Consider the following 27,236-nt stretch of genomic DNA (forward strand, 5'->3'; position numbering starts at 1 on the left):
TTGCCAGTGAAAAGTATTATCTACTTTTTTACTTTGCTACTGACCTATTGATTCCTCTTCCTGTCCTCTATGGTTTCTGTCCTCTATGGTTTCAGTCCTCTATGGTTTCGGTCCTCTATGGTTTCGGTCCTCTATGGTTTCTGTCCTCTATGGTTTCTGTCCTCTATGGTTTCGATCCTCTATGGTTTCGGTCCTCTATGGTTTCGGTCCTCTATGGTTTCTGTCCTCTATGGTTTTGGTCCTCTATGGTTTTGGTCCTCTATGGTTTCTGTCCTCTATGGTTTCGGTCCTCTATGGTTTCGGTCCTCTATGGTTTCTGTCCTCTATCGTTTCTGTCCTCTATCGTTTCTGTCCTCTATCGTTTCTGTCCTCTATGGTTTCGGTCCTCTATGGTTTCGGTCCTCTATGGTTTCGGTCCTCTATGGTTTCGGTCATCTATGGTTTCGGTCATCTATGGTTTCTGTTATCTATGGTTTCGGACCTCTATGGTTTCGGTCCTCTATCGTTTCTGACCTCTATCGTTTCTGTCCTCTATCGTGTCTGTCTTCTATTGTTTCTGTCCTGGGGAAATCCCTTCTCTTCATTTGTGTTCTGACGTGGAATAAAAGGAATAGGGGGAAATACCTCTATACAATACTTTTTCTAATGTATTTATAGACAAACTGAAGGAATCTGATAAAAGGTTTAGCAGGCACATAAAGCAAGTAGAGACCAGCTGTGCAATGACTAGTCTGGGCTTTCCTGGAATTAGATTACGCCCAAGAAAAATAAAGTGTGCTGCAGAAAGTCAGCCTGGGGCAGGGGCAGAGACTGGGGGAAGGGGGGGGTGTAATTGTAGAACTCTGCTCTCAGGTGAACAGAGAGTGTGAGGTTGTTGGTTGGTGTCTACAGAGAGGAGACCCACCATTTAGTGGGACTTACAATACTGTATATGCTGAAGCTAAGCACGCTTGGACTTGTACGAGGACTGAAGATTGCACTGATGGGAAGCTACACCTGTCGTGTTTGAGCTGAATCTGGACACCACATCTGACATTTTTGTTTGCTGACAATCAGATGTTTAAGATTCCATAACGGTTTGTCAAAAGCCTGTAAGGGCAGGGTGGTGGTTGTTTGTCACAACCTCCATGTTTTCCAGTTAACTTGTTGGATGCCAAGTCTGGGGAACATGAGGGACCTACCCTGGTGGGGTTTTCTGGTCTACACTAGTCACTCCAATTTACACACATAGGATATCTTTGCTTTAGTGCTGTTTTCACTAATGCACTGGGACTGGGTCAGGAAATACTCCATCCTAAGGAGGACCTCTATTCTTAGAGATGAGCTTACACCATGTATATTTGCACAACAGCTGTTTTCCAATTAACTCTTGGGTCCCCGTGTAAATGTACATCTTCTCACTGTAGCTTTCAATTATGTGGATCGTGCCAAAAAACACTGATCACAGCCACCTGTCCTACCAATCTCGGTAGCAGCATGGAACCCCGCCATGCACATAGCGTGGGCTCCAACGTGCACTTGACTTTAATTCCTAAACTTCTGTATCTCTGTACAGGATGGGGACCTCTGCAGTACAGTTCTTTTCCAGTTGCTGTGGAAGACAGAATGAGGCGTAGGGAGTGCCAAAAACATCTCCCTCACGGCTAGAGGCCATTCCTCCTATAACAGGCACATGCTGCTTGCTGACTGTACCTTTGTTGCTCATGGCAACCACATATATAACATGTACTCGAATGACTATTAACATGCTGTCTTTTCATACCCCATGTGATAGTGACCCAAGCTGTAGACTAAATGCAAAGTTGTGCTGGTTACTTGCATTACACCCCTTTGAGTAACTTCAGACTAGGTAAAAGGCAAGGTTTTAACACTTTACTACTGTAAATGAAGTGCAACAGTACAAAGTCCAATATGACACAATCTTTTCCTAAATCCCTAATTCCTAATCCTACTCAGGCTGTCCTGGCATGCCTGCAAAGGTGTAGTCCATGCAATTACAGAGTCAATCAGAGGCTTTTTCCAGCAGCTGGTGTCTTTGAGGCGGACCCCAAGTTCTGACAACTTAATATCTTGGTGACAGACAGTGGCATCCCCGCACCTCCCCCAGATGCAGCTCTCTTCAGATAACCAGGGAGAAGGACAAGACTGTGGAAAAGAAGCAATGGCAACATCAGTGACGGCTCCCAGACTCGGCCCACCGTCCTCTTTTATATCCAAAGGTGCAGTGGGTCGGACCAAAGAACCCACCAAAAGTCAAAGAAACTGGAAAGGCATTATCCCCTACCCTCACCTCCGGAGGCAGCACCTATTTAGCTAATTTCAACCTGCTTACAAGCCTGTTTTCTCCTCCAACCATGCATACAGTGACCTTAAAGCGGAGTTCCACCCATTTTTAATAGGTTGGAATACATAGATCTATGTAATCCCCTTTAAAACGGCTTTTACCAATGGAAACTTTTTTTTTTTTTGCTAGTAAATTTACCTTTATTCCTCCTCTCCTCACTTCCGGGTCCGATCGGCGATGATGTCATTCGGCGATTCGCAGTGTGTGCTGGGATGTATTCCATTCCAGAAATCTCGCAGGAGCTGAGCTGTATTGAGCCGTGCCTGCCCCGCCTCCTGCCCCCTGCTCTCTGCTCCTGAATACATTGCATACAATACAACTCAATGAGAGGAGGCGGGGCGGAGGCGGGGCAAAGAACGGCCTGAATACATTGCATACAATACAACTCAATGAGAGGAGGCGGGGCGGAGGCGGGGCAAAGAACGGCCTGAATACATTGCATACAATACAACTCAATGAGAGGAGGCGGGGCGGAGGCGGGGCAGAGAACGACCTGAATACATTGCATACAATACAACTCAATGAGAGGAGGCGGGGCGGAGGCGGGGCAGAGAACGGCCTGAATACATTGCATGCATACAATACAACTCAATGAGAGGAGGCGGGGCGGAGGCGGGGCAGGCACGGCTCAATACAGCTCAGCTCCTGCAAGATTTCTGGAATGGAATACATCCCAGCACACACTGCGAATCGCCGAATGACGTCATCGCCGATCGGACCCGGAAGTGAGGAGAGGAGGAATAAAGCAGAAATGAAGGTATTTACTAGCAAAAAAAAAGTTTCCATTGGTAAAAGCCATTTTAAAGGAGATTACATAGATCTAAAGTTCCAAAAATGGGTGGAACTCCACTTTAAATTGGTAGAAAACTCAAAAGTATTACTTCACTGCATTAAAACAATTAAGAATCAATGTACAGTGCCTTGCGAAAGTATTCGGCCCCTTTGAACTTTGCAACCTTTTGCCACATTTCAGGCTTCAAACATAAAGATATAAAACTGTAATTTTTTGTGAAGAATCAACAACAAGTGGGACACAATCATGAAGTGGAACGAAATTTATTGGATATTTCAAACTTTTTTAACAAATAAAAAACTGAAAAATTGGCCGTGCAAAATTATTCAGCCCACTTAAGTTAATACTTTGTAGCGCCACCTTTTGCTGCGATTACAGCTGTAAGTCGCTTGGGGTATGTCTCTATCAGTTTTGCACATCGAGAGACTGAAATTTTTGCCCATTCCTCCTTGCAAAACAGATCGAGCTCAGTGAGGTTGGATGGAGAGCGTTTGTGAACAGCAGTTTTCAGTTCTTTCCACAGAATCTTGATTGGATTCAGGTCTGGACTTTGACTTGGCCATTCTAACACCTGGATATGTTTATTTGTGAACCATTCCATTGTAGATTTTGCTTTATGTTTTGGATCATTGTCTTGTTGGAAGACAAATCTCCGTCTCAGTCTCAGGTCTTTTGAAGACTCCATCAGGTTCTCTTCCAGAATGGTCCTGTATTTGGCTCCATCCATCTTCCCATCAATTTTAACCATCCTCCCTGTCCCTGCTGAAGTAAAGCAGGCCCAAACCATGATGCTGCCACCACCATGTTTGACAGTGGGGATGGTGTGTTCAGGGTGATGAGCTGTGTTGCTTTTACGCCAAACATAACGTTTTGCATTGTTGCCAAAAAGTTTGATTTTGGTTTCATCTGAGCAGAGCACCTTCTTCCACATGTTTGGTGTGTCTCCCAGGTGGCTTGTGGCAAACTTTAAACAACACTTTTTATGGATATCTTTAAGAAATGGCTTTCTTCTTGCCACTCTTCCATAAAGGCCAGATTTGTGCAGTATACGGATGATTGTTGTCCTATGGACAGAGTCTCCCACCTCAGCTGTAGATCTCTGCAGTTCATCCAGAGTGATCATGGGTCTCTTGGCTGCATCTCTGATCAGTCTTCTCCTTGTATGAGCTGAAAGTTTAGAGGGACGGCCAGGTCTTCGTAGATTTGCAGTGGTCTGATACTCCTTCCAATTCAATATTATCGCTTGCACAGTGCTCCTTGGGATGTTTAAAGCTTGGGATATCTTTTTGTATCCAAATCCGGCTTTAAACTTCTCCACAACAGTATCTCGGACCTGCCTGTTGTGTTCCTTGTTCTTCATGATGCTCTCTGCGCTTTAAACGGACCTCTGAGACAATCACAGTGCAGGTGCATTTATACGGAGATTTAATTACACACAGGTGGATTCTATTTATCATCATTAGTCATTTAGGTCAACATTGGATCATTCAGAGATCCTCACTGAACTTCTGGAGAGAGTTTGCTGCACTGAAAGTAAAGGGGCTGAATAATTTTGCACGCCCAATTTTTCAGTTTTTTATTTGTTAAAAAAGTTTGAAATATCCAATAAATTTAGTTTCACTTCATGATTGTGTCCCACTTGTAGGATTCTTCACAAAAAATTACAATTTTATATCTTTATGTTTGAAGCCTGAAATGTGGCAAAAGGTAACAAAGTTCAAGGGGGCCGAATACTTTCGCAAGGCACTGTATATGTTCCTCTTTTTACATTTTGTCCAACCTGTGATTTTCAGTTGCAATCCAACCAGAATCGATGTAATGAATTCACCAGCGCATGTGCATATCTGTGGGTATTCACAGCATGCTCTGTGTGCGGTTTCTCCAATTCGGCGGATACCCTGTCTTCATCATCTACTCTCTGTAGCATTGCATTGCAATTCAGCAAGAGTACAGCCCTGTGCACAGCGTTCTGGTCCCGGATAGAAGATGAGGCCTGGTTATCATTCAATATGCATGCGCAAGATTCCAGCCATTACAACAAGAACGGGTGGAAGTTTTACTGTTTACCAATGTGGGGGAGAACAGTAAAAATGGCGCCGTCTTCCGATGGGAGATAGGAAAAGCAAAATCAGCCAAAAAAAAGTAAGAAGGAATGGAGGGGTTTATTCATAAGGTGGATTGATATAAAAGGCTTCTATACAGTCAAAGCAAAATTCCCGGTTCAACTTACCGACTAACCTGCTTACCAACCAAATTGTCCTGTCTACCAGTATGCCTTAAAAATAGGGGGTTAGTTTGCACACATTTGCAAATGCATGTGAAAGCTATAGAGCCCCGTCATGGCACTCCAGTATTTTCTGTAATCCTAACTTTGAAAGCCTCGACAGTGGAAGCACATGCATTATAATAGATAGGCAAAGGGCAGGTGAGCCTGGAGGGAGCCCACCCCTCCTTAAATGTAGAGAGGTGCACTGGACACCCAGCATATAGATCCATGGCAGAAAAGGTGTCCAGTATGTCCCATCACTAATATTTCAACAGTACAAACAAATGGCCACTGCCAACATCTATAACTAGCCTTTGCAGCAAGGAGCACATGGAAGGGCAACGCATGCAAAGGCCAGGTATAGGGGAGGGCAGTGGTCATTTGTTTAAGCTTTTGTTTATTGCCTATACTAATTTTCTTGATTTACTACCACTTTAATGTAGAACCCTCCTAGGTAGGTGCTAGAAGATGGGAAAAGTTTTTGGGTCTTTCTGCTTACCAGAGAGATTACCAGGTAAATTTGGATTGCTCTCTGCCTACCAGAGAGCAGGATCCATTGGTAGGGTCTGCTTATGTTGCTCAAGTGCAGCTCAGCTTGTCTTTAATGTTTCACACTGGTCCAATAGCGAGGCATTATGGACAGTGGGAGAAAACCTGGCAAGTGAAGGCACAGGTATTGTTACAGCTTTTTTGATTGGCAGAGGAAAGTGCATCGGTGAATGCTGGGTGACTGTATAAATGTCAAGGGTACATGTGCTCGGGGTCTTCGGCTGGAGAACGGGGTCACGGAGGGAGGGGGCGGTTGCCCCTCCTCTAAAGAAGCTGCAATGCGGCTTCAAGTCAGATAGAAGCTGAACCTAGAGGTTTTGCAGAGCTGGCTGAAAGAGAGACACTGGGAAGGAGCTGATTCTGCCTACAGTGAGTACAGATCTGTGTCATGGGGCCTGTCCTGTGAGGGCCATCCCTTTAGTGGAAGAGTCAGTGGATGGGGGTCAGTAAAGTGGATGCTAGAGAGTATCCTGGAGATAAAGTAGTTGCTTCAAGTGCTGCTAGAGAAAGCAGAGAGACTTAATTCTTCCATACAAGTGGCAGTATGGTCAAAGCAGTGCGTCTGCTTCCACAAGTAATCCGGTGAGGCCATGTGAGAGTTGTCCTTATCTACAGGGAATAGTTCAGGTGGAGTATCCCACTATTCTTTTCTCCCATCCAAGTTCCACAATAAATATTAAACCAAATACCCTGGACTGTTTATTGAGTAACAAGCAAACAGGAGTAAGAATAGGTGTGGTGTGTGAAAAACCCCCTAGTGACTGTCTGCAGGTAATGAGAGGAGGCCTAAGAAGTCATCACACAGCAAGCCCTACGGGGACAGTGCTACATTAATATATGTGTCAGGACAAAAATATGTCATTACCTCTCTGTCTGACAGCTCTGCAATACATGCACAAAATATTTCCCCATGTTTTATACATTGAAAGCGTATATAGGCCAAACAACAAACATGTAAAAAGTCATTGTGAAACTCAGTTGGTGAACCCAAAGCTACAAAGGCAAAGAGAAAAACATGGTGGCAGCTGGGGTTCTCGGCTGCAGAAGACAACCAATTGCACATATCGAGGGTGTTAGGGCACAGATTAGCTTGTGTCATGGAATTTACTTATTCACAGCAAAATTATTGGAAAGAATTGATTAGTAGCTCCTAATTGCTTTTATGAGTATCAGTAAATGAACAGAAACACACACCAGGCACGTTTTTCCAGAGTTGCCCTAAAATGTATTGCATTGCACTTAGACCGCACCACAACCACGAGTCAAACTCTCAGCTCGCACTTGCAGCATGGTCCTGCAAAGAAAAATTGCCATTAAGCAATACATTTTTTTTTTAAAAAGACAGAAAACGGGTGTTCCAGAGGTGGTAATAACGCCTCCTGAACGCCTGTCAGCTGCTGCTATACTGCCCTCTAAAAAGCGGTCCTAATTACGAAAAATATAATGCTTATAAAAAGCAGTAACTATAAATACCGTATTTATCGGCTATAATACGCCCTTTTTTCTCCAAAAAATGGAGGAAAAAGCAATAGTGCGTGTTATACGCCGATATTTAAAAAAAAAAAAGGCCAGGAAGCAGCGCCAAGAGCAGAAGGGGGCGGGCCGCGCCGAGGAGAAGGAAGGATGAGCTGTCATAGGAAGTCCGCCTCCTCTGCCGAGACGTGGGAGGTCAATCATAGGTGGGACTTCTGATGACAACAAGCGCTCATTCTCCCTTCTCCTCGACCCGGGCCTGCCCCCTTCTGCTCTCGGGGCGGCTTCCCGGCCTTTTTAAAAACTGATAGTGTCATTGGCGCTTGCGAGGCTGCATTAGTGGAGACTGCGCTGGCGAGGCTGCATTGATGGAGGCTGCATTGCTGGAGACTGCTTATGAGGCTGCATTGCTGGAGGCTGCATTGCTGGACACTGCTTATGAGGCTGCATTGCTGGACATTAGGGATGATCGAACTTTTGAAAAGTTTGGTTCGGCCAGAACACCCGAACTTCCCGAAAGTTCGGGTCCGGATTCCAGAACCCCATTGAAATCAATGGGACCCAAACTTCGGTAATCAATAAACACCATTTTGAAGCCCTAAAACCCAATAAATGCCCCTAAAAAGTGCCTAGGGTTCTGGGCCATGCCCCAGGGACTATTAATCACACAAAAAAAGTTCTTAAAAATTGTCGTTTTTGATAGAGAGACAATTATTTAAAAAATTATTGGAAAAAAAAAAAAAAAAGAGATTTCTTTGGATTTAGTGTCTAAAAAGTGTACCTGTGAAGTTTCAGCTCTGTAGCATGTCCAGAACCAGAAAAAAAAGATCATTTTTCTTAGAATTTCAATAGCGCAGGGATGGGGCTACGCTCCTTTCACACCTGGGCGTTTTTGTTTCAGGCGTTTATTGGGCATTTTTTGGGCGTCTTTGGAGGCAGGCATGACATCTGAATTTCTGTATAGGGGTATATATATATATAATCAAAAAACACCATTTTGAAGCCCTAAAACCCAATAAATGCCCCTAAAAAGTGCCTAGGTCATGCCCCAGGGACTATTAATCACACAAAAAAAGTTCTTAAAAATTGTCGTTTTTGATAGAGAGCCAATTATTGAACAAATTATTAAAAAAAGAAAAAAGAGATTTATTTGGATTTAGTGTCTGGGGGGTCTAAAAAGTGTACCTTTGAAGTTTCAGCTCTGTAGCATGTCCAGAACCAGAAAAAAAAGATAATTTTTCTTAGAATTTCAATAGCGCAGGGATGGGGCTACGCTCCTTTCACACCTGGGCGTTTTTGTTTCGGGCGTTTATTGGGCATTTTTTGGACGTCTTTGGAGGCAGGCATGACATCTGAACTTCTGTATAGGGGTATATATACACACACACACACATATATATATATATATATATATATATATATATATATATATATATATATACACATACACACATATAGGTGTGAAAGGAGCGGAACCCTATCCCTGCGCTACTGAAATTATTTGCACGGATGGTGTTACCCTCCTTTCACACCTATATGTGTGTATGTGTATATTTATATATGTGTGTGTGTGTGTATATATACCCCTATACAGAAGTTCAGATGTCATGCCTGCCTCCAAAGACGCCCAAAAAAATTGCCCAATAAACGCCTGAAACAAAAACGCCCAGGTGGGAAAGGAGCGGAACCCCATCCCTGCGCTAATAAAAATTTTAAGAAAAATTATCTTTTTTTTTCTGGTTCTGGACATTCTACAGAGCTGAAACTTCACAGGTACACTTTTTAGACCCCCCAGACACAAAATCCAAAGAAATCTCTTTTTTCTTTTTTCAATAATTTGTTCAATAATTGGCTCTCTATCAAAAAACGACAATTATTAAGAACTTTTTTTTGTGTGATTAATAGTCCCTGGGGCATGACCCAGAACCCTAAGCACTTTTTAGGGACATTTATTGGGTTTTAGGGCTTCAAAATTGCGTTTTTTTGAAAATCTTTTTATTTGGTTTTTGCAGAAATAATGATTTACAAGCAAATCAAATGGAAGTACAAGTATGGAGCAGTTACATTATAACATAACTTATGAGTAAATGCACAACCGATAATTACAATTGAAATGACTGAACAAAAGTTTAAAGGATTAACGGTATGAAGGTATGACCCACAGCAGCAACAATTGGATTAAATGACTCGGACAGCGAGGCACCCAAATACACAATGAAATCAATTTCACGCCCCGACCCATGGGAGAGGGCGCGGGGCAAGGCATTGCGGCGTAAGAGCCACTCCAGGGGGGAACGCCCCAAAGGGATCCTGCTGCGTCCCCTCTCTTGTGCCCATCCCCACCTCCCCCACCCATGTCCCCCAGCTCAACGTCCACAGTATCAATCATATATATGGTAAGAGGAGTTTAGTTTATTGGGCACCACGCTGTCCAACATATTCAGTCCAGGCGGACCATCTCGTCCGAAACTGTTGCATTTTAAAGGCAGAGATGGCTAGAGTTTTCTCGTGTGCATACGATTCTCCTACTATTTGTATCACTTCCCTCCTGGTAGGGACATCCTCACATTTCCACCTGCGTGCTATGGACAGTCGTGCAGCAAAAAGAATATTTTGAACCACCGTTCTCAATTGGGGAGGGTATCTGTCAATGTTTATGCCTAGTAATGCCTGTTCTACAGTAACTTTGTTCAACATTCCCGTCACCTCCGCAATCAGTTTAGAAACAGAAGCCCAAAAGCTCCGCAAGGAGATACAGGACCACAAAACGTGTAGTATAGTTCCAACCTGCCCGCATTGTCTCCAGCATAAGTTTGAGACGCCCGGGTAGTATTTGGCAATGGAATACGGCGTTTTATACCACCGCTGATGTATTTTTAAAAGACCTTCCCTAAAATTAGAGCATCTAGTGTGGGTGGCTGAATGGGTATAAGAACGTAACCACTGGACTTCTGTAAATTCCTGACCTAGGTCCCCCTCCCATTTTGTATGATAGGTGTTTTTCTCAAATGACTTCTTGTCGTGTAGGGAGGCATAAAATTTACCTATTCCTTTCGTGTGTAGATTGGCTCCGAAGCACAACATGTGAATCGGTTCAGGGAAAGGGATGTCGACTGAAGATGTTGTGGAAATCAGGTGGGATACTCTGGAGTATGCGAAGAATTCTTTAGCAAACAATGGATAGCGAGTACACCATCCAGAGAAAGTAAAGCCTTCCGGGTTGTGTGTGATATCTCTAAGCGTGTGGAGGCCATATGTGGACCAGTGCCCCAAATGCAGGTCTGGGGATATGAAAGAGAGCGCAGTCAAAGGGATAGGGACATCTACTTTTTTAGTACGTTTGGCACTGTGAGCATAAAAGTAGCGCCATGCCTGTATTGTGGGCATAATAGTAGGGTGCGCCATTGGATAATTGCCATTAGACAATGGAATACTGAGGATGAGGTCCGCTAGGGTACCCTGAGTAACCACCGCCTGCTCAATGGACCTCCAGCTGGGTGATTGGGCGTGTTTCAGCCAGTGGATGGATTGGGTGAGTATAGCAGCCATATGGTAGTCCCGTACATCCGGGACACCCATACCCCCCATAAGGGGGTGTTTGATCAGGTGCATATGAGAGCAGCGGGGTTTTTTGCCGGCCCAGAGGAATTTAGATATCAGAGACTGAACTGATCGATAGAACGTTAAGGGAATCTTGATGGGGAGTGCTCTAAACAGGTACAGGAGCTTTGGGAATGTCAGCATTTTAAACGCTGCATTCCTGCCTGACCAAGTAAGGTAGAATTTGCCCAGTCTAGATAACTCCTGTGTGAGGACGTCAAGAAATGGTGTAAAGTTTGTTTTGTAAAGGTCCCCAGCCTTGCTAGTAAGCTTGATACCTAAGTAGTCGATATGTCCATTACCCCACTGAAAAGGAACACTGCCTTGAATTTCTTTCGCTAGGTGTTCGGGAATTGCCACGCCTAGCATGTTTGACTTAGTGTCGTTCACCTTGTAATATGAAACTGAGCTAAATTCTTTGAGCACCTCCTGGACTGCCAATAAAGAGGACCGGGGAGACGTCACGGACAAGATGACGTCGTCCGCAAACAACGAAATCTTGTTGTTGATTTTCTTAATATCTAATCCTCCAATTCCCGGGTGGCTTCTAATTTTTTCTGCAAAGGGTTCCATCAATAAAACAAACATCAATGGGGATAAAGGGCACCCCTGGCGAGTGCCATTTGTTATATTAAATTTGGTGGAGAACATACCTTCTGTGTATACATAGGCTGAAGGTGCCTTGTACAATGCTAGTATTGCATCTAGAATCTCACCCCCCATGCCGAATCGTTGCAGAACTTTATGAAGATAACCCCAGTGTATCCTGTCAAAGGCCTTTTCGGCATCAAGGGACAGGAACACAGTGGGAGTACGAGTGGACTCGGCATGGTGGATGAGATTCAGCATTCTTCTCGTGGCATCAGTTGCCTGACGACCCATTACAAACCCTACCTGATCCTGTTTGATAAGGCCAGGCAGGAATTTCGATATTCTGTTAGCCAAAATTTTTGCGTAGACCTTCAGGTCCACGTTTAACAAAGAGATGGGCCTGAAGTTCTTTGCGCAATCCGGGGGTTTCCCCGGTTTAGGTAGTGTAACCACAGTAGCCTCCAACATCTCAGGAGGGAAAGAGGCAGAGGTGGCAGCCGTCTGGAATACCCTCCGGAGTTTCGGGGTTAGAATCTGCGTATACTGCTTATAGTACTCCGAAGAGAACCCATCAGGGCCAGGAGCTTTATTAATGGGTAGAGATTGAATGACCTTACCGATTTCAAGGTCTGATATAGGGAGGTTCAGTTCCTTTAAGTCTGTGGGTTGTAATTTGGGTAGGGAAATCGAGGCGAGAAATCTGTCAATGTCTTCTGGAGATGGTTGTGGGGTGGACACGTCATCATGTAAGTTATACAGTTCGCCATAATATTGGCTGAAGGCGTCAGCAATGTCTTTAGGGTTAGTCAATATCTGTTTCGAGGAATGGTGTGTCAAATTAGATATACGTTGCCGGGCCTGCTTGTCTTTCAGTTGATTTGCTAACAGTTTGCCAGCCTTATTGCCATGGGCAAATGAGTTGGCCTTCAGTCTGCGTACATGGGCCTGGTGCTGTCCGATCAATAGTGAACGGAGCTCATGTTGTGCATTGGATAATTGGTCGCTAATGTCTGGAAGGGGGGTGCGTTTGTTTAATGTTTCTAAATTTTGGATCTTTGTCAAAAGATCGTCCAGGCGCTGTCTCCTCTGCCTCCTCAATGCAGCACTCTTGGACATAAGAAAACCACGCATAAAAGCTTTATGAGCATTCCACACAGTCAGTGGGCAAACGTCTCCCTTTTCATTTGTGCGGAAGAATTCCTCTAAGGCCACACGGACCTCAGACGAAGACCCCGAATCGCAAAAGACACTTGTGTCATTTTTCCACCTATTAGCCCTCGTGGAGAACACCCGCGTGCCAACCGTTATTGACACGGGGGCGTGGTCCGACCATGTGATCTGTCCAATAGAAGAGTCCACAATTTTTTGTAGCAGGAATTTGTCAGTAAAGAACATATCTATCCTCGAGTAGGAGGCATGAACCTTTGAGAAAAAGGAGAAGTCTCGCTCCGTAGAGTGATGGCACCGCCATACATCCTGTAGGCCCGTGGAGTTTAAAAATTTAGTGAGGTCTGATCTCCGGGGGTACGTTCGGGCACCGCTGGAGATGTCTTGGCGTATATTAGCCACTAGGTTCATGTCCCCCCCCAGGATCACATGACCCCTGATGCTTGGTTTGAGGTGTTTCCATAGTTTGGTAATATATGAAAGTTGTCTCACATTTGGGGCGTATATATTGAGGATGGTATATTCAACATTGTTAACTTCACAGTGTAGGAGTATATAGCGACCTTCCGGGTCTGAGAGATGAGCATGATATTTGTAAGGCACAGAGTCTTTAACAAGAATGGCCACTCCTCCCCTCTTTTTGGGGCCACTTGCGCAATAGATGTGTGGAAATTGCTTGTTGGTAAGTCTGGGAGGGTCCGTGGCGCAGAAATGAGTCTCCTGTAGTAGCATAATGTCACATTTTTGAGACTTCACTTCTCGCCAGAGCATATGTCTTTTAAATGGGCTGTTCAACCCACGAACATTGAGGGAGGTCAGTTTAAATGCCATGATGTGATAGGAGTAGTGAGGCTTTGGTCAATAAGACAGCAATGCGGGAGAGAAAGAGAAAATAAGGTCCCAATGTAGAACAAGTGACAATGTCCAAGAGATCCTACCCCAATCCGGTGTGTCGGTAACGGTGGTGATGCTGGCAATCCAGGAGGTCCTGCAGTGAAGCTGTAGAGTTCAGGTTGACGTGGTGGAACCTTGTAGGACTGGAGAGATGCCGCCGTGGGTCATAAACGAAAGAAGATGAAAAAGAAAAAAAAAACAGCAGGGATAAATTTATCAACAGTCTAGCGTAAATCACTATATATGCAGAGCCCTGCAAACAAATGGTAGATATCCGTATATGAGCACAGGTAGAAAGACTGTGCCAACTTTTTTTTAAGAATGAGGCGATATCCAAATGGAAATCTGAGCAGTGTTGGTACTGCTAATCCGGGGAACGTAATAGAACACAAAACAAGAGAGTAGCCGAACAGAACTGTCGGAGACGGTAGAGCCGAGTGTTGGATCATATGGAGGGTCAACTCCAAGGGATCAGTGAAGTTCCAGGAAATCATGTAGATCAATATGAAACCGTTGGTTCAGGATCCCAGGTAGCCGTTTGAGCCCCAGGAGGGTCTGTGGATTCCAGGATGTCCCACTGTCGAAGGAGCTCAATGCCCCGTTCCAAGGTGGAAATTTTAAATTCCTTCTCCCCTCTAGTAACAATGAGGGTTGCAGGGTAGTTCCACCGATACTGGATATGATGATTTCTAAGGGGTTTGGTGATAGTCACTAGATGCCTCCTCCGGTTCATAGTGTGAGCTGAAAGGTCTGCATAAAAGGACAGGCCCTGCATACTAGGAGGGAGATCCACCGCTTTCCGCACTTTTGCCATAAGTTGCTCCTTCACTGTGTAAAAATGGATCCTAGCTATGGCATCTCTAGGATATTTGTCTGGGATATGTTTGGGCTTCGGCAGCCTGTGGATTCTGTCGATGGCCAGATCACCCAGAGCTGTGTTAGGAAGGAGCTCCTGCATAATAGATGTAAGGAATGCTGCTAGGTCTGGTGGTTTAACCGTCTCAGGGATGCCTCTGATTTTGACATTGTTCCTTCGGGAACGGTCTTCAAGATCAGCCACCCTTGATTTGAGCCAAACCAGATCATCATCATGTTCATTATGAGCGTCCACCATATTGTTAAAAGTGTCCGCGAATTCCCCCATCTTGTTTTCTATGGTGGAGACCCTGTCAGATACCGCTGTGACTGCTGAGCTGCATTGTGACACCAGTTGCAGCATGTCAGAATGAATAGCCGATCTTAAAGACAGCATTACATCTTTAAACATCGATGCCATCACGGGATGCTCCCCAGCAGGAATGGTTGCTAGCGTGTCCTGGAACTCCAGGGTGTCATCCACAGATATACTGCGGTGAGGAGGAGACAGTTCATGGAAGGTTTTTTGTTTAGACTTCACAGGACTGTTGGATTGTGATCCTGAAGTCGAATGCTGTGTAAGGTTTAAGGGGTCTGCCAGGGAGCTCGGGGAGGATCCCCTCTGTGCCGAGCCAGAAGGCTTCTGTGCCTGAGTGCTGGGCGCTCGTGGCGGGCCGGCGCCATCTTGGCTGAGCGGCCTGGTGTGAGGTGAAAAAAAGTCTTTCATCTTACCGGGTCTGCAGCGATCTTTGCGCTTTTGTGGCATGTTCGGGTGATGCCTGGGAATGTCCGGTGTGCAGCTGGCTGTGTTTGGGTTGACCATCCGTGTTCTAATCGCTCCGATATGTCTGTTTAGCGAGGAGCTTCTGGCTCACGCTTCCATCTGCCTCGCTAGCCGGCTCCGCCCCCCCAAAATTGCATTTTTTGATTCTATATATATATATGTACATATATATATATATATATACACAGTGCCTTGCGGAAGTATTCGGCCCCCTTGAATTTTTCGACCTTTTGCCACATTTCAGGCTTCAAACATAAAGATATAAAACTGTAATTTTTTTTGAAGAATCAACAACAAGTGGGACACAATCATGAAGTGGAACGAAATTTATTGGATATTTCAATTTTTTTTAACAAATAAAAAACTGAAAAATTGGGCGCGCAAAATTATTCAGCCCCTTTACTTTCAGTGCAGCAAACTCTCTCCAGAAGTTCAGTGAGGATCTCTGAATGATCCAATGTTGACCTAAATGACTAATGATAATAAATAGAATCCACCTGGGTGTAATGAAGTCTCCGTATAAATGCACCTGCACTGTGATAGTCTCAGAGGTCCGTTTAAAGCGCAAAGAGCATCATGAAGAACAAGAAACACATCAGGCAGGTCCGAGATACTGTTGTGGAGAAGTTTAAAGCCGGATTTGGATACAAAAAGATTTCCCAAGTTTTAAACAGCCCAAGGAGCACTGTGCAAGCGATAATATTGAAATGGAAGGAGTATCAGACCACTGCAAATCTACGAAGACCTGGCCGTCCCTCTAAACTTTCAGCTCATACAAGGAGAAGACTGATCAGAGATGCAGCCAAGAGGCCCATGATCACTCTGGATGAACTGCAGAGATCTACAGCTGAGGTGGGAGACTCTGTCCATAGGACAACAATCAGTCGTATACTGCACAAATCTGGCCTTTATGGAAGAGTGGCAAGAAGAAAGCCATTTCTTAAAGATATCCATAAAAAGTGTTTTTTAAAGTTTGCCACAAGCCACCTGGGAGACACACCAAACATGTGGAAGAAGGTGCTCTGGTCAGATGAAACCAAAATCAAACTTTTTGGCAACAATGCAAAATGTTATGTTTGGCGTAAAAGCAACACAGCTCATCACCCTGAGCACACCATCCCCACTGTCAAACATGGTGGTGGCAGCATCATGGTTTGGGCCTGCTTTACTTCAGCAGGGACAGGGAAGATGGTTAAAATTGATGGCAAGATGGATGGAGCCAAATACAGGACCATTCTGGAAGAAAACCTTATGGAGTCTGCAAAAGACCTGAGACTGGGATGGAGATTTGTCTTCCAAGACAATGATCCAAAACATAAAGCAAAATCTACAATGGAATGGTTCACAAATAAACATATCCAGGTGTTAGAATGGCCAAGTCAAAGTCCAGACCCGAATCCAATCGAGAATCTGTGGAAAGAACTGAAAACTGCTGTTTACAAACGCTCTCCTTCCAACCTCACTGAGCTCGAGCTGTTTTGCAAGGAGGAATGGGTAAAAATTTCAGTCTCTCGATGTGCAAAACTGATAGAGACATACCCCAAGCGACTTACAGCTGTAATCGCAGCAAAAGGTGGCGCTACAAAGTATTAACTTAATATTAACTTAGAATCTTGAGGGGAACTCCATGCCAAAAATGGGAAAAAAACTGGGTGGGGGTCCCCCCCAGGTTCCAAACCAGGCCCTTCGGGTCTGGTATGGAATTTGAGGGTAGACCCACGCCGAAAAAACAGCGTGGGGTCCCCCCCAAAATCCATACCAGACCCTTATCCGAGCATGCAGCCCGGTAGGGCAGGAAGGGGGAGGGGACGAGCGAGCGGCCTCACCCCCCCCCTGGACCATACCAGGCCACATGCCCTCAACATGGGGGAGTGTTGGTGCTTTGGGGCAGGGGGAGATCTGCACCCCCCACCCCAAAGCACCTTGCCCCCATGTGGATGAGGACAAGGGCCTCATCCCCACAACCCTGGCCAGTGGTTGTGGGGGTCTGCGGGCAGGGGGCTCATCAGAATCTGGAAGCCCCCTTTCACAAGGGTGGCCCCCCAGATCCCGGACCCCCTCCCTATGTGAATGGGTATGGGGTACACTGTACCCCCACCCATTCACCCCATAAAAGGCAGTGTATGTAAATAACGACAGGAGACGTTTTGGAAAGTTTATTAAAAATCTTCATCCGGTCTTCTCCCTCTGCTCTGGTCTTCTCCCTCTGCTCTGGTCTTCTCCCTCTCCGCTCTCCTGGTCTTCTGCTCTTTTGCTGTCCGCTCTTCTGCTCTTTTTCCCTGGGCTCTTCTTCTTCCTCCGGTCCTCCTCAAACAATGTCTCCGGTGATTATACCGGTCTCCGGTCTCTGCAGCTTGATATATATCCATTGTGGGCGTGGCCGCCAGGTGACATCATCGGGAGACCCCGCCCCCTAATGTCACTGCGACGTCATCTGTGACATGAGGGGGCGGGGTCTCCTGATGACGTCACCTGGCGACCACGCCCACAATGGCTATATAACAAGCTGCAGAGACCGGAGACCGGCATAATCACCGGATACATCGTTTGAGGAGGACCGGAGGAAGAAGAAGAGCCCAGGGCAAAAGAGCAGAAGAGCGGACAGCAAAAGAGCAGAAGACCAGGAGAGGGGAGAGGGAGAAGACCAGAGCAGAGGGAGAAGACCAGAGCGGAGAAGACCGGATGAAGATTTTTAATAAACTTTCCAAAACATCTCCTGTCGTTATTTACATACACTGCCTTTTATGGGGTGAATGGGTGGGGGTACAGTGTACCCCATACCCATTCACATAGGGAGGGGGTCCGGGATCTGGGGGGCCACCCTTGTGAAAGAGGGCTTCCAGATTCTGATGAGCCCCCTGCCCGCAGATCCCCACAACCACTGGCCATGGTTGTGGGGATGAGGCCCTTGTCCTCATTCACATGGGGGCAAGGTGCTTTGGGGTGGGGGGTGCAGAGCTCCCCCTGCCCCAAAGCACCAACACCCCCACATGTTGAGGGCATGTGGCTTGGTATGGTCCAGGGGGGGTGGGGCCACTCGCTGGTCCCCTCCCCCTTCCTGCCCTACCGGGCTGCATGCTCGGATAAGGGTCTGGTATGGATTTTGGGGGGGACCCCACGACATTTTTTCGGCATGGGTCTACCCTCAAATTCCATACCAGACCCAAAGGGCCTGGTTTGGAACCTGGGGGGGGACCCCCCACGCAGTTTTTTTCCCATTTTTGGCGTGGAGTTCCCCCTCAAGATTCTCACAGCGCAAGTCGCACCGCGATCATCCTGATCCGACTTGCGGTGCGCCTTCCATTCAAATCAATAGGTTCCCATAGGGAACCATTGATTTTGAATGGAAGAAAAAAAACGTATAACGTGGCTGAACGTACTTCATCACGTTCGGTCGCGTTTTTGCGTTTGAAACGCCGGGAAACACACGTTCGAACGCAAATAATTCCGTTCCAAAAAACGTCCCTGAACTCAACTGCCTGCAAATGACTGTAAACGACCCTGTGTACATGGAAAGATAAGATAACATGTAGGTGAGTTCAGGGGCTTCTGAAAAAAACGCCCAACTGCTCCTAAATGGCCATTTACAACGTCCCGTGTACATGAAGCCTTAGAGATCGGCTGCAGTCACACACAAATCGCTCTGTCAATGTCCACAAAAGTCATATAAAGTGCTCCAATGTCGTTCTAGGCTCTATTACAGTCTCTTTACTATAGGGGCAGGTATCCGGTGGTTGCTTTACTGGCAGTTAGAGATTGGCTGCAGTCACACACAAATCGATCTGTTAATGTCCACAAAAGTCATTTAAAGGGCTGCAAATATTTTGGTATTGCTGTGCAGTGCACTAAAAAGGGTGGGGGAGGGGGTTAATCCACAGTATAATATACTTTGTAGAAAGCATATTATAGTGGATTAGTACTATTATTGTGCATTGTGACAGGTGTGGTGGTGAGACTAAGCGTTTCTGCAGCAACACTACACACAGTGGCAAACTCCCTGGCCAATTATTTGTAGAACTGGTGTGACAGACCAGTGGCCCCCCAATAGCACATATTGAAGTGGGGTGTTATCTGAGTATACTTTTACAAGTGTATTTGTGTCCTGCAACAACATTGCCTCTGTTGCTGTGTGAAGTTTGATACACACAGCGCCAAACTCACTGGCCAATTTTTTCAACAACTGGTGTGATAAACCAGTGGCCCCCCAATAGCACATATTGAAGCGGGGTGTTATTTAACAGTATACTTTTCTAAGAGTGTATTTTAGCCCTACAAAAATTTGGCCTCTCTTGCTGTGTTGACTGTGCTACACACAGTGACAACAGTTACTGGCCAATTATTTGTAGAACTGGTGTGATAAACCTGTGGCCCCCCAATACCACAGACTGAAGCGGGGTGTTATCTACCTTTTTCCAGATATACTGCGATTCTCTAGAGACTTTTGTCACAGGGTAACTAAAAAACATGACAGGCAGAGACATACGCAGGGGTGGTAAGGGTAGGGCAGGAGCAGTAGGCCGGAGCCTAACTGTGAAGTTTCAAAAGCCGCGTGCAATTACGACAAAGGACGCACCAGACTTGGTTGAGTGGGTCACTCAGCCTTCCTCTTCTGCACCCTCCTCATCCTCTCTATCTGCACCCTCTTCACGCTCTGCTGTGTGCACCCCCAAAGACACCACCACATAGCCTCTACTTGAGTCACTGGAATTATTTTCCGATCCATCACAAGACGTTTGGATGCACAGCCATTGTTGGTATCGGATCAGGAAGAGAAGGTAGCAACAGCCGCCACTCAGCAGTCTGACGACAGTACCCAGATCAGCCCAAGGAGGTTGGTCCCCGCTGTTGCTGCCTACTCCGAGATCTCGAATGTTAGTGGTGGGGAAGATGACATCAATGATGACGAGTCTATGGACGTCACGTGGGTGTCCACAAGAGAGGAAGAGGAAGGGAGTTCAGAGGGAGAGACGGACCGGCAGATAGGGAGGAGAGGCAGGCAGAACTTGCATTGCACAAGAGGTAGAAAGCAGACTGCAAATGTATCAGGAGCGAGCCATCAACCATGTACAGTCACATCTGGCGCTCCCAGGACGCCGGCACATGGCTCCGCAGTGTGGGCTTTTTTTAATGTGTCCGTTGCTGACAACAGTGTTGCCATTTGCAGCCTTTGCAGTCAACGCATAAGTTGTGGTAAGCCCAACACTCACCTAGGGACAACCGCCTTAAGAAGGCACCTAAACTCCCATCACCGAGCCCAGTGGGAGCAACACCGTCAGAACCCACAAAGCCACACTCCAGGCTCTCACCATCCAGCCCCTTCTCCTTCTGCTTCTCCCTCTCCTTCTCCTCTCTCCTCACATTTGCCCTCCACTCCACCTTTCATGATGCCGTCGTCACTTTGTTATGGAAAAAGGCAGACTTCTGTGGTCCAAATGTTGGAGCGGAAAAAAATGATGACACTGGATAACCCTCTTGCCCAACGTTTGACTGCTGGCTTGTGTGAACTGATAGCCCGCCAACTACTGCCATATCAACTGGTGGACTCGGAGGCCTTTCGTAAATTTGTGTCCATTGGAACACCCCAATGGAAGGTCCCAGGCAGGAAATATTTCTCGCAAAAGGGCATTCCAGAGCTGTATGACCATGTTAAGCGGCAAGTGAATATATCTCTGGCACACAGTGTTGGTGCCAAGATACATCTGACCACAGACACATGGTCTAGCAAACACGGGCAGGGAAGGTATATCACTTTTACTGCCCACTGGGTGAACCTTCTGATGGCCGTTAAGCATGTAACCCGTGGCACCTGTGTAGATTTCGTTGTACCGCCACGGATTGCAAGCAGGCCTGCCTCTTCTTCTCCTCCTCCATCATCCTCCCTCTCCTTGTCGGCTGGCTCCTCCTCTTCCGCTGCTACCGTCTCTTCTCCTGCGCCGCCCAAGATCCCCAGAACCTATTCCACATGCCAGGTGAGACGTTGCCATGCTGTGCTGTGTCTGTTGTGCCTGGAAGCCAAGAGCCACACTGGTCCTGCACTCCTTTCAGCTTTGCGTTCACAGGCAGATCAGTGGCGGAGACCGCTGAATTTGTCAGTTGGTAAAGTGTTGTGCGACAGTGGTGCCAATCTGCTGAGCGCGCTGAAACAGGGCAAAATAACACACGTGCCATGCATGGCACACGTCCTGAACTTGGTGGTGCAGCGATTCATTGGCAAATACCCTGGGGTCCAGGACGTCTTGCGGCAGGCCAGGAAAATCTCGGGCCATTTCCGAAGATCTTACACAGCCATGGCTCGCTTGCTGAGATTCAGCGGCGACACAACCTGCCCCTCAGGCGTCTTATTTGTGACTGCCCGACGCGATGGAACTCAACGTTGCATATGCCTGATAGGCTGCTCCAGCAGAAACGTGCAGTTAATGACTACTTGTATGAATTCTGCGGCAGGACAGGTTCTGGGGAGCTTGTTTTTTTTCACCTCGCCAGTGGCTGTTCATGTGGGACTCATGCAGACTTCTGCGGTCATTCGATGAGATCACCAAACTGGTCAGTCACGGCCAGGGCGCCATCAGTGACATCGTACCTTATGCCTTCTTTCTGGAGCATGCATTGCGTCGTGTCATTGATCAAGCCGTCGAGGAGCAGGAGCAGGAAGATCAGGAAGTCGCAATGTTGGATGAATTCCCAGGGGGTGCTACTCCATCTGAGACAAATCAACAGCAGGAGTCTGAAGAGGAGTCAGAGGAGGATGGTGCTGGGGCGGATGAGGAGGAGCAAGAAGAGTATGCTTTAAACCTTTCTGGGATCCCTGGGGTTATCCGTGGATGGGGGGAGGAGAACGAGGACGACATTATCCTGGATGATGAGCTGGAAGCAGGCCGCTATACCGCTTCCAGTTTAGTGCGAATGGGGGCCTACATGCTGCTGTGTTTTAAGGGGGACCCCCGTATAAAACACATAAAGGCCAAGGACCAGTACTGGGTGGCAACGTACTTAGACCCCCGGTACAAACACAAAATGGCAGAAATGTTACCACAATCACAGAGGGCGGTCAGAATGCAGCACTTCCAGGCCTTGCTGAGGGAAATGCTGCATTCTGCTTTTCCGTGCGCTGGCAGAGGAATGTCCAGTTGCGACAGTTGCGGGTAGCAATCCAACAGCGCCTTCAAGAAGAGGGTGGTTGGAAGATGTCTTGGTCACTTCAGATATGAGATCCTTCTTTCAGCCAAACCATCGACAGCTGTACTCCGGATCCAGCATGAGGGAACGCCTAGACCGACAGGTGTCCGACTACATCGGATTAACGGCCGATGTGGACGCTCTGAGGAGTGATGAACCCCTGGACTACTGGGTGGGCAGGCTTGACCTCTGGCCAGAGCTTGCACAATTTGCAATGGAAATGTTGACTTGCCCCCCGTCCAGTGTCCTGTCCGAAAGGACGTTCAGCGCAGCAGGGGGGATCGTGACCGATAAGCGCACTCGCCTAGCTCATGACAGTGTAGACTACCTCACATTTATAAAAATGAATGAGGCATGGATCTCTGAGGAATTCAACACATGTGACCAGTAGACCAGGTTTCATCGAAATTCCTCCACCCACAGCAAATCCTGGTCCTTGGCTTCGCTACATACAGCAGCATAAAAGGCATTTCATGTCCATTGAATGGCAAATTTTAGGGGACTTTCAGGGCCGACAATTATTTTTTCTGTGAATGCCTAATGTACCTCCAGCCACCAAACACTAAGTTCTTTGCTGTCAGTTCAAACCATGTGAGCTAATTTTTGGAGCCTATACAGGCCGACACTTACGCTTCTGTGTACTGTGAACGCCTACCGTACCTCTAGCCATCAAAAACTAAGTTGTTTGCTGTCTGTTCAAACCATGTGAGCTACTTTTTGGAGCCTATACAGGCCGACACTTACGGTTCTGTGTACTGTGAACACCTACCATACCTCTAGCCATCAAAAACTAAGTTTTTTGCTGTCAGTTCAAACCATGTGAGCTAATTTTTGGAGCCAATACTGGCTGACACTTACTTCTGTTACCTGTGAATGCCTAATGTACCTTCAACCACAGAATACTACGTTCTTAGCTGTCAGGTAAACGCATGTGGGCTAATTTTTGGGGCCTGGAATGGCCGACACTTACTTCTTTATCCTGTGAATGCCTAATTTTTCAGACTGGAAATTAAAAACAATGGGTCTGTAAAGGTTCCGCCAAATTGTGGAATGGATGAGGACCCATTTTACAGAAAAAAATATATTTTTTGCTGTAAGAAAAAAAAAAAAATTAGGGCAACTTTTTCAATTGCAATACTTCTGCTATGACATTGTCCATGTGCTGGGACTATTTGTGCACAGCTAGTACGTGTTTTGTGGCTGCAAATATGACCTAAAGGTTTTTAAAGTTCGCCTCCCATTAAAGTCAATGGGGCCCGCCGCAAACTCGCGGTTCGCTGACTTTTGAGAAAATTCACGGCTGGCGTTCGTGAACCGCCCCGGCCGATGTTTATCCATCACTATCCAGCAGGGCACCCCACACCAAAGTGGCTCCACAACAGATCCCGGCCATCAGCACACAAAATGTAGCTTTCAAAAGACCCAGACCCTGATGGTCCCAAAAGGTCTAGCAACACAACACTTGACTTTTACAAAGACCCTGGCTCGATGGCTCAAGGGTGTCTTTAACAGATGCAACTTGAATTCAGCACTATATTGTTTCATGAACAAAAAATTCCCTTGGTCAGTTGTGGTAGCCGGCTGGCCACACAAATTTTCATTTTAGGTTTCTCCTTCCTCCTCCTGCCACTGGTGAATACTGCCAAATTTTGTAACTTTCAAATGTAGTACTCTGGATGAGGCACTTGAACGTATTCTCCATTTCCATTTTTGACCCGGATGGACCAAGCTTGCCTTGAGCCATCTGGGCGGCGGACTTCCACCCTATCTATGTAGATGGAACACCCATAATACCACTGAACCTTGACCTAATTGAATTTCTCCTTCAATCCTTCCTCCGGAGAGTCTCGGTACGGCTTGGGGACAAAGAGATAGTCCCAGATAAGTTCATCGCACTACCAGTCCCTGAACTTCTCCACTAACAGCATGACCTCCCTTGGAGCATAGGGGTAGTCATAGCCATACTCCAAGGCAACCTTTTGTTGCATCCACCGCTGCATTCTAGACAGTCTGGGGAGGGTTCTCTGGTTACCTCTCCCTGGTGGAGAAAATGGAGTATGTACTCTTTGGATCATCTCCTCATAGGCAGTGTTCTGATCCCTGGCCCTAGCAATATTTCCCGGTGGGGTGAGGTCTGGGACCCTTGTGACATAGGTCTCACAGAACCCCAATTTCTGAGCCAGTTCCCCTCTCTCAATAGCCTCCTTGGCTTCCTGGTCTAGGGGTGAAACAACTTCGGGACCTGGGGAGCTGCTTCCAGTCTATGATCCCCATTCCCATTCAGTCTCCTCAATGGACCCCCAGTCGTCTATACCTTCTTCCACAGAGCCATGCTTCATGTAGAAGGATGGGGAGTCCATTCAAACAGGGCAATTCTCACCCTCACTGCTGGCGGAGGAGGAAGACACCTGGGCAACTTCTCTCTGGACAGGCTGGGGAATACTTATAGGGGCGGATTCTGTGATGGCCCTGACCAACGGTGCTTCTGGCCAGGTCCCTACAGTTTGGGTGGCCATGGATCCCCTCCCTATGAAGCTCTGCGACCGAACCCCCTTCTCACAGACTGTAAGCCCACCAACTGCAGGCAGGGCCTCCATCTGCATCATCAGCCTGAAGATGCCTCTTCCTGCTCCGCGGAGGAACTTTGATTGGCTCCCCATCACCTCCTGAGTGAGGCCTGTCTCCCACATAACTGCAAGTTTCTTGGGGCGGCCCTCGCTCTTCTCTGCCCTGAGCAGCAAATCACCACATTGCCCACATTGAACCCACGCCTGCACCCTCAGAGTAACAGTGGCACATTGGGGACATACCACTCCCAGGAACTCCCGACCTCCTCCGGTGCACAACGTGAGTCCGCCGTCCGGCACCATCTGGATACCGGTATCCCAAACTAGCGGGGGATTGGGCGGGTAGATCTGCTCTTGGCTCTCCGCAGGATTTTCGGCCATGGTGGTAGCCATAGTGGGAACACTCTTCACTCCTCTGGTGAACAACATGCCTCCTTCTCCTACACGTGTCTCCCACACGGCCGCGCCCGGAGGAGGGGATAATAATAGGGTCCCCTGGGTCGCTCCTAATTGGCCAGAAGTTCCCGCTATCTCCACCCATTCACCATTTTGGGTGGTGACTCCTCCCTCTGGGCAGTCCTGCTCGTGGCACGCTTTCCTGCGCGGTACTGTAACTCTTCCCCTGCCATGCTCCTGCGCTGCAAACACTTGGGAAGTAGCTGCAAAGCGGAGCATGTCACTTGCTAGACATACATCCATCCACCTTAATTGCACTAGGGTCTTTACTGCGCTTTTCCTGTCTAAAGCCAGCCGCCCTCTCTTGCTCGGCAAGAGCAGCATCCCGCCGCCGACTGCACGGTCGATACTCCTCTTCCTTGCCACACACGTGCAATTAACATTTTCCATACTGGCTCCGGGACTAGCTCCACGGCCCTCCTAGGCGTTGCCGACTACAATCCTCACAGTATGCGTGCAACAGCCATAAATAATAAATGTCCTAATATCAGATGCACGGTCAACATTCTCCCACATAGCTTGCACCAGCACCCGGCCCCTGGCACCTCTCTTCCCGTGCCCCTGGCCTCCATGTTCACTGTCCACACTAGGGTCCCCGGCATCCATTTCTCTGTCCTTCCCTGGACCTCTGACGCCATTTTCACTGTCCACACTAGGTCTCCTTGCTATCAGGCAGTTACTGCATTCACGCATCCTGACACACTTGTGTCCTGCTTTCCACTTCCTGACAGCAGAATACATCTCATAATCCATATGAAAAGTCTTGGTCACTTTACAGTCTCTCTTGGAGCATTTGCTTTGCCACAAGCATCCTTCTCTGTGGGCTTCCAGCCTCAACCCACTCTCCCTGCCTCCAGCAGTTGCAGTCTCACACCCGGCCTGATGTAGCAGTTCCGGACACAAAAATTAATTTTTTGGACTTTTTCTTGTGTTGTTGCCAAGGACAACTGGCCCAGTAGCTAATGGCAAAATCCCGGACGATCCCTGAAATGTAGCAAGGTTTCCAGGCCTATGGGCTAATGTGGATCTGCCATTAGTACCGAAAATCTCCCCAGCCCATGTGAGCTGTGACCCTGGGTGTGACACCTGAAGCAGCGACAACTCCGGCATCTTTGTTTGTGGTTTTTATTGGAATAAAAGGGATGGGAGAAGGGAATAAGTGGGATACTCCTTGAGGCTTAAACTAATTACAATTGGGACTTTACTTCTGAAATGCCCGTTGGCGCTTCCTTGACGCCAACCGGTGCCAGCCAACGCTCACTGACACTGAGAACACTCTGTAGAACAGAAGAAGTGCTGAATCCTCGACTTATAGTCCAGAAGATCCAAGACTGAGAACTGTAGAACTCCTGACACTGTTGTACTGTGATAGTCACTGAATACTTTCCCCCACCTGGCACAGCTTGAGATAGTATATAGTAGAACTCTGTATAGCTGTCTCTTTAACTGGCATGCTCTGTACAATTTAGGGCCCAAACTGCAGGTGCCCCCTTTGACCTTGAACTCTTCAGGGTCCACTGACTATGTACCCCCTCTGTAGCTTCAGGGTCCTCAACCTAGGTGCCCCCTTTACAGCTAGCTGACACTGGATCCCAGAACCTCCTCCGGAGTGGTCTCCTCTAACACTTCAGGCAGACCCCAGGGGCAATCCTCAGTACTCACGACCTGTGTAGGCTTTCCTGGGACTGGACCCCTCTCTCTCCGCAGGCTCTTTGCACACC

This window comes from Pelophylax lessonae (assembly GCF_965119305.1).
Source record: "Pelophylax lessonae genome assembly, chromosome: 6".
Lineage (NCBI taxonomy): Eukaryota > Metazoa > Chordata > Amphibia > Anura > Ranidae > Pelophylax > Pelophylax lessonae.